General features: G+C 33.2%; 1 non-coding gene and 1 pseudogene across 1 annotated transcript; one reads left to right on the forward strand and one right to left on the reverse strand.

Annotated features, from left to right (window-relative positions):
• Positions 1-248: 248 nt before the first annotated feature.
• LOC137236187 (uncharacterized) lies at positions 249-6,119 on the reverse strand (annotated as a pseudogene).
• Positions 1,769-1,887, forward strand: LOC137236210 (5S ribosomal RNA). The gene has a single exon (XR_010948306.1). It is a non-coding gene; the product is annotated as a 5S ribosomal RNA (ribosomal RNA).
• Positions 6,120-7,232: the final 1,113 nt, after the last annotated feature.

Below are 7,232 nucleotides of genomic sequence, written 5' to 3' on the forward strand. Positions count from 1 at the left end.
CACAACCGTGCATACATACATACATATGTGTTTAGCAAATAAATATGTATATACTCGTGAGTAGGTATACACACCATATTAAGGGTAAAACTACAGCTGCTACTATCAAAGATAGCAAGAATACGAATTTTCATTTTATTATTATAAAAATTGATAGTTGCTTCAGTTATTTTTGATCTTTGTTGTTTAAAAAATTTGTGGTCCTGAAAAGGACCGTTTATAATGTTTATTTTTATTAAAATATGGAATTAAGCACGTTCACCACGTATACGTCTAGCCAATTGAATATCTTTTGGCATAATTGTGACACGTTTTGCATGAATGGCACACAAATTTGTATCCTCGAACAAACCAACTAAATATGCTTCACTTGCTTCTTGTAATGCCATCACAGCTGAACTCTGGAAACGTAAATCAGTTTTAAAATCTTGAGCAATTTCACGTACCAAACGTTGGAATGGCAATTTACGAATCAACAGTTCGGTACTCTTCTGATAACGACGAATTTCACGCAAAGCGACTGTACCGGGACGATAACGATGCGGTTTCTTCACTCCACCAGTTGCCGGCGCACTTTTGCGAGCAGCTTTAGTGGCCAACTGTTTACGTGGCGCTTTACCACCAGTCGATTTACGGGCTGTTTGCTTTGTACGAGCCATTTCTCACTTTTATTTTTCACAATTTAAAATAAACACTGATCACTGAACACTTCACTTAATAAACCTAGTGCTGACATGTGTGAAAATACATATAATAAAATACATAAAAACGTTTCATATGTTCATTTTTTTAGGGTTGCAATATTGTGCGAGTTAAAATGAGATAGAAATATTTATGGCACATAATGGTAGCTCACTCAATGTTGTGGATTTTTGTATAAATAGCAGCTACTTTCGGTAAACCAGCTATTAGTTGTGAAGTGAAGTGATCAAGTGAAGTGTTCTTGTGAAAGCTAAAAAAAGTGCTAAATAGAAAAAATGACTGGTCGTGGCAAAGGTGGAAAAGGATTAGGTAAAGGTGGCGCCAAACGTCATCGCAAAGTTTTACGTGATAACATCCAAGGTATCACAAAGCCAGCTATTCGACGTTTAGCACGTCGTGGTGGCGTAAAACGTATATCTGGTTTAATATATGAAGAAACTCGTGGTGTTCTAAAAGTATTTTTAGAAAATGTTATCCGTGATGCAGTCACATATACTGAACATGCTAAAAGGAAAACAGTTACGGCTATGGATGTTGTATATGCATTGAAAAGGCAAGGTCGTACATTGTATGGTTTCGGCGGTTAAATTCATTTTTACGGACATATTAAAACAAAATAAATACCCATTCAAACAAACGGTCCTTTTCAGGACCACAATATTTTTTAACAAAGATTTCAAAATTTCTCTAATACAATACATAAAAGAAAGATATGTTATTAAGATGTACATGCATATGTAGTATGTATGTATGAATGTTCGTTTACACTAAGTAGCATACGTATGTATGCATAATGAAAACTCATGCAAATGAATATACCCCGACACAAGCCAAGCGATATAAATATGTGTATAATAGCAGGCTTATTTTACAAAAAGGGCATAAGTTCATTTTTGTAAAAAATCGGATTTAAGTAGCAAAAGTATCTGAATACACTAAACTATAAAGTATATAACAAAATTTACTTAAGTCGACTTATATCATTTAAAAAAAAAGGACAAATTCACAACTGCAAGTATACACATTAAAGTAGCCATGCTTATACCGATTTAGGCAAACAAAATTTGCCAACGACCATACCACGCTGAATACATCGGTTCTCGTCCGATCACCGAAATTAAGCAGCGTCGGGCGCGGTTAGTACTTAGATGGGGGACCGCTTGGGAACACCGCGTGTTGTTGGCATATCCAACTTTTTCTTTTATTTTATGTATATATGTATATAGATTTTTTTTTTTTAATTAAATTGCATTTAATTGAATAAATACTTGGAATACAATTTAAAATTTCTATAGACTCAATGGAAAAATTTCATACGCGCGCATACATTTACGTGCATAATAATATTAGTTATAATTTGTTACCATATCAATTATTGATTTAAAGCTTATAAGCATTCATCATATTAAATTCAAAAGGAATCTACGTAGTACAAATTCATACTCATCCACCTAGTATAGTACTTAAAATGGACTCTGATGTCCGATTATGTTCAAATATGTATATTACAATCATATTGATAATTAATAAGCATTTAATGAGAATTTTTTTTGAATGTCATGAAATGTCATTTAAATATACATACATATAAGTTGTAGACATCCAATATCAATAATCAATTCAGACTAAAATTCCAAACTTTAGATGCCTTCAAGTGAAACCACATAGAGTTACTCTAGTGTTGCAATAGAAACATTTAAATATTTTTTAAAATAAAATATTGTTGTTAAAACTTAACGAAGATAAGTTTTTTTGATTTCTAATATAATATATTTTATATATTTGAATGAAAATTTTGATTAGTACAAATATATTTTAAGAAAATTCACTTTATTGAGAAAAAATTCGATTTTATCAGTACAAAGTTTTGATTAAAATCCCTGACACTCCGAAAATATGAAATTCATCAATTTAAATGAACTCATATATTAAACTAGCACATTTCAGCTATCTAATTTTATATGAATATTTGCAATACCTTTAATATCTGAATTTTAATTAATTTATTAAAATGAAAAGTTTATCAAATGTAAATGGTACGTAGCACTGAAATGGGAATATTTGTCATCCATCTTTTCGCTGCGCTTCTCAAATTTTAAACAGAGTATCGTTTTCTTTGCGCTCGTATAAAAAAGTATAAATAGTGAGTTTGTGCTTTGTGTGCTTAATATTGATATATTTTCAAGTGTTAATAAACGTTTAAATAAAATAATTAAGTGAAGATGTCTGACACAATCGCTGTTGCAAATGTTAGCTCACCAGTAGCTGCTTCTGCTGCTGTTGCTGAGAAGAAAGTTGCTGCTAAAAAAGCAACTAAACCCAAAAAACCATCGGTTGCTCCCACTCATCCACCAACTCAACAAATGGTAGATGCATCCATTAAGAATTTGAAGGAACGTGGTGGCTCATCACTTTTGGCAATTAAGAAATATATTAGTGCAACATATAAATGTGACGCCCAAAAATTGGCACCATTTATTAAGCGCTATTTGAAATCGGCTGTTACTAGTGGAAAATTGATTCAAACCAAAGGAAAGGGGGCATCTGGTTCATTTAAATTATCAGCTGCAGCCACTAAATCTAGTGATGGTAAGTCAAAATCTGTGAAATCGGTTGATAAATCAAAAGCCAAAAAAGATAGTGCAACATTAAAGAAAAAATCGTCGAGTGGTGCCAAAAAGGCAAGTGGTGAGAAAAAAGTGAAAAAAGCTGTTGCCACTAAGAAAACCGCCGAAAAAAAGAAAAGTGAGAAATCTAAGGCTAAAGACGCAAAAAAGACTGGCGCCGTTAAAGCCAAACCAACCAAGTCGAAATCTGCCAGCGCTAAGCCAAAGGCAACAAAAGCAACTGCTGCCAAACCAAAAAAGGCTGCAACTAAAAAGCCAACCACAAAAAAGGCATCAGCTAAAAAATAAATATGCTGCGTTTTTTGTGATAATTTACAAGGACACAACATTCATTAATGTTGAATTATCAATAAGCCCTTTTCAGGGCTACAAAATATACAAACAAAAAGATCAAAAATGTATTCAATTAATTATTTACCCAATACGTCTGACTAAACGCTTCTACAGTTTTGCTTCGCCATAATACTTGAGTATAAGTATAAAAAAATTTCAATTGCGCCCTAGCTAGCGTGCTGACCAATTTCGAAATTGATGTTTCAATTGCAAAACAAAATTAAAAATTTTCATCGACTTAGAAATTTCATATCTCTTTGTTAATTTATATTTTGTGGCCCTGAAAAGGGCCTTTTTGTTAACATTTTTCACTTTTATGCATATTTTCCTCAGTCGCACAAATTACTTGGAGCTTGTGTATTTGGTAACAGCCTTAGTACCCTCACTGACGGCATGCTTAGCCAATTCACCAGGCAACAATAGGCGTACGGCAGTTTGAATTTCGCGACTAGTAATTGTTGAACGTTTATTGTAATGAGCTAAACGTGATGCTTCAGCAGCAATACGTTCAAAAATGTCATTAACAAAACTGTTCATGATACTCATGGCTTTCGACGATATACCAGTATCAGGATGCACTTGTTTCAACACTTTATAAATGTAGATGGCATAACTTTCCTTCCTCTTACGCTTCTTCTTCTTGTCGTTTTTAGTAATATTCTTCTGAGCCTTTCCGGCCTTCTTAGCTGCTTTACCACTAGTTTTAGGAGGCATATTTAATTTTCACAAAATCACTTCACTATCACTAACACTTTTTAATATTTTCTAAGTGTTAAAATGCACACCTTTAAGTATATTTTTTCCGACAAACCATTCAAGCTATTCGTAACTATTCGTTAAAAATTGCCGGCTATAATTTGATAACATGCGATTGGGGTAGCTCAATGTACAAACGAAAAAGTATATAAGCGCAGCACAATTTGTGTTTAGGGAATAAAGTGTCCAAGCTATTCAGCTAGTGTGTGTATTTGTGAAAAAGTGTATTAAGTGAAATATATAACAACAATGTCTGGTCGTGGTAAAGGTGGTAAAGTAAAGGGAAAGGCAAAGTCACGTTCAAACCGTGCTGGCCTTCAATTTCCTGTCGGTCGTATTCATCGTTTGTTACGTAAAGGCAATTATGCTGAACGTGTTGGTGCCGGTGCTCCAGTATATTTAGCTGCTGTTATGGAATATTTGGCAGCTGAAGTTCTTGAATTGGCTGGTAATGCTGCACGTGATAATAAAAAAACTAGAATTATTCCACGTCATTTACAATTGGCTATTCGTAACGATGAAGAATTGAATAAACTATTGTCTGGAGTTACCATAGCTCAAGGTGGTGTTTTACCAAATATTCAAGCTGTACTTTTGCCAAAGAAGACCGAAAAGAAAGCATAAGTGATGTAATCGTCGATTTATATTCTTACGACGCCATATTTAAAACCGTCCTTTTCAGGACGACAAAATATATATACAAAGAGATTAATTATATTGTCATATATATGTATTTATCTATTTTAAAAAAATTTTTTGAAAGAAAAATTTAAAAGAGCATAAGTAAACTTTTAGAAATTTTTTTTTTTTTAACGAAATCTGCGTTAACAACTACTTCAATTAATAAAATAGTGTTTGAAAATGTTCATAAAAAAGTTGACTTATATCATTTTCCAGAAAAAAAAACTGAGCAACATTAAAAAAGTACAGTATGCGCGCATACTACATATTGTATGTATATATGTACGTATGTTTGCATGAGCATCTCGACAAAGGCGCAAAAAGTTGTGGCTTGTATTCATACGTACCAAAGGTACAAATACACAACCGTGCATACATACATACATATGTGTTTAGCAAATAAATGTGTATATACTCGTGAGTAGGTATACACACCATATTAAGGGTAAAACTACAGCTGCTACTATCAAAGATAGCAAGAATACGAATTTTCATTTTATTATTATAAAAATTGATAGTTGCTTCAGTTATTTTTGATCTTTGTTGTTTAAAAAATTTGTGGTCCTGAAAAGGACCGTTTATAATGTTTATTTTTATTAAAATATGGAATTAAGCACGTTCACCACGTATACGTCTAGCCAATTGAATATCTTTTGGCATAATTGTGACACGTTTTGCATGAATGGCACACAAATTTGTATCCTCGAACAAACCAACTAAATATGCTTCACTTGCTTCTTGTAATGCCATCACAGCTGAACTCTGGAAACGTAAATCAGTTTTAAAATCTTGAGCAATTTCACGTACCAAACGTTGGAATGGCAATTTACGAATCAACAGTTCGGTACTCTTCTGATAACGACGAATTTCACGCAAAGCGACTGTACCGGGACGATAACGATGCGGTTTCTTCACTCCACCAGTTGCCGGCGCACTTTTGCGAGCAGCTTTAGTGGCCAACTGTTTACGTGGCGCTTTACCACCAGTCGATTTACGGGCTGTTTGCTTTGTACGAGCCATTTCTCACTTTTATTTTTCACAATTTAAAATAAACACTGATCACTGAACACTTCACATAATAAACCTAGTGCTGACATGTGTGAAAATACATATAATAAAATACATAAAAACGTTTCATATGTTCATTTTTTTAGGGTTGCAATATTGTGCGAGTTAAAATGAGATAGAAATATTTATGGCACATAATGGTAGCTCACTCAATGTTGTGGATTTTTGTATAAATAGCAGCTACTTTCGGTAAACCAGCTATTAGTTGTGAAGTGAAGTGATCAAATGAAGTGTTCTTGTGAAAGCTAAAAAAAGTGCTAAATAGAAAAAATGACTGGTCGTGGCAAAGGTGGAAAAGGATTAGGTAAAGGTGGCGCCAAACGTCATCGCAAAGTTTTACGTGATAACATCCAAGGTATCACAAAGCCAGCTATTCGACGTTTAGCACGTCGTGGTGGCGTAAAACGTATATCTGGTTTAATATATGAAGAAACTCGTGGTGTTCTAAAAGTATTTTTAGAAAATGTTATCCGTGATGCAGTCACATATACTGAACATGCTAAAAGGAAAACAGTTACGGCTATGGATGTTGTATATGCATTGAAAAGGCAAGGTCGTACATTGTATGGTTTCGGCGGTTAAATTCATTTTTACGGACATATTAAAACAAAATAAATACCCATTCAAACAAACGGTCCTTTTCAGGACCACAATATTTTTTAACAAAGATTTCAAAATTTCTCTAATACAATACATAAAAGAAAGATATGTTATTAAGATGTACATGCATATGTAGTATGTATGTATGTATGAATGTTCGTTTACACTAAGTAGCATACGTATGTATGCATAATGAAAACTCATGCAAATGAATATACCCCGACACAAGCCAAGCGATATAAATATGTGTATAATAGCAGGCTTATTTTACAAAAAGGGCATAAGTTCATTTTTGTAAAAAATCGGATTTAAGTAGCAAAAGTATCTGAATACACTAAACTATAAAGTATATAACAAAATTTACTTAAGTCGACTTATATCATTTAAAAAAAAAGGACAAATTCACAACTGCAAGTATACACATTAAAGTAGCCATGCTTATACCGATTTAGGCAAACAAAATTT

This window comes from Eurosta solidaginis, unplaced genomic scaffold, assembly GCF_040869045.1.
Source record: "Eurosta solidaginis isolate ZX-2024a unplaced genomic scaffold, ASM4086904v1 ctg00001458.1, whole genome shotgun sequence".
NCBI classification, from domain to species: domain Eukaryota; kingdom Metazoa; phylum Arthropoda; class Insecta; order Diptera; family Tephritidae; genus Eurosta; species Eurosta solidaginis.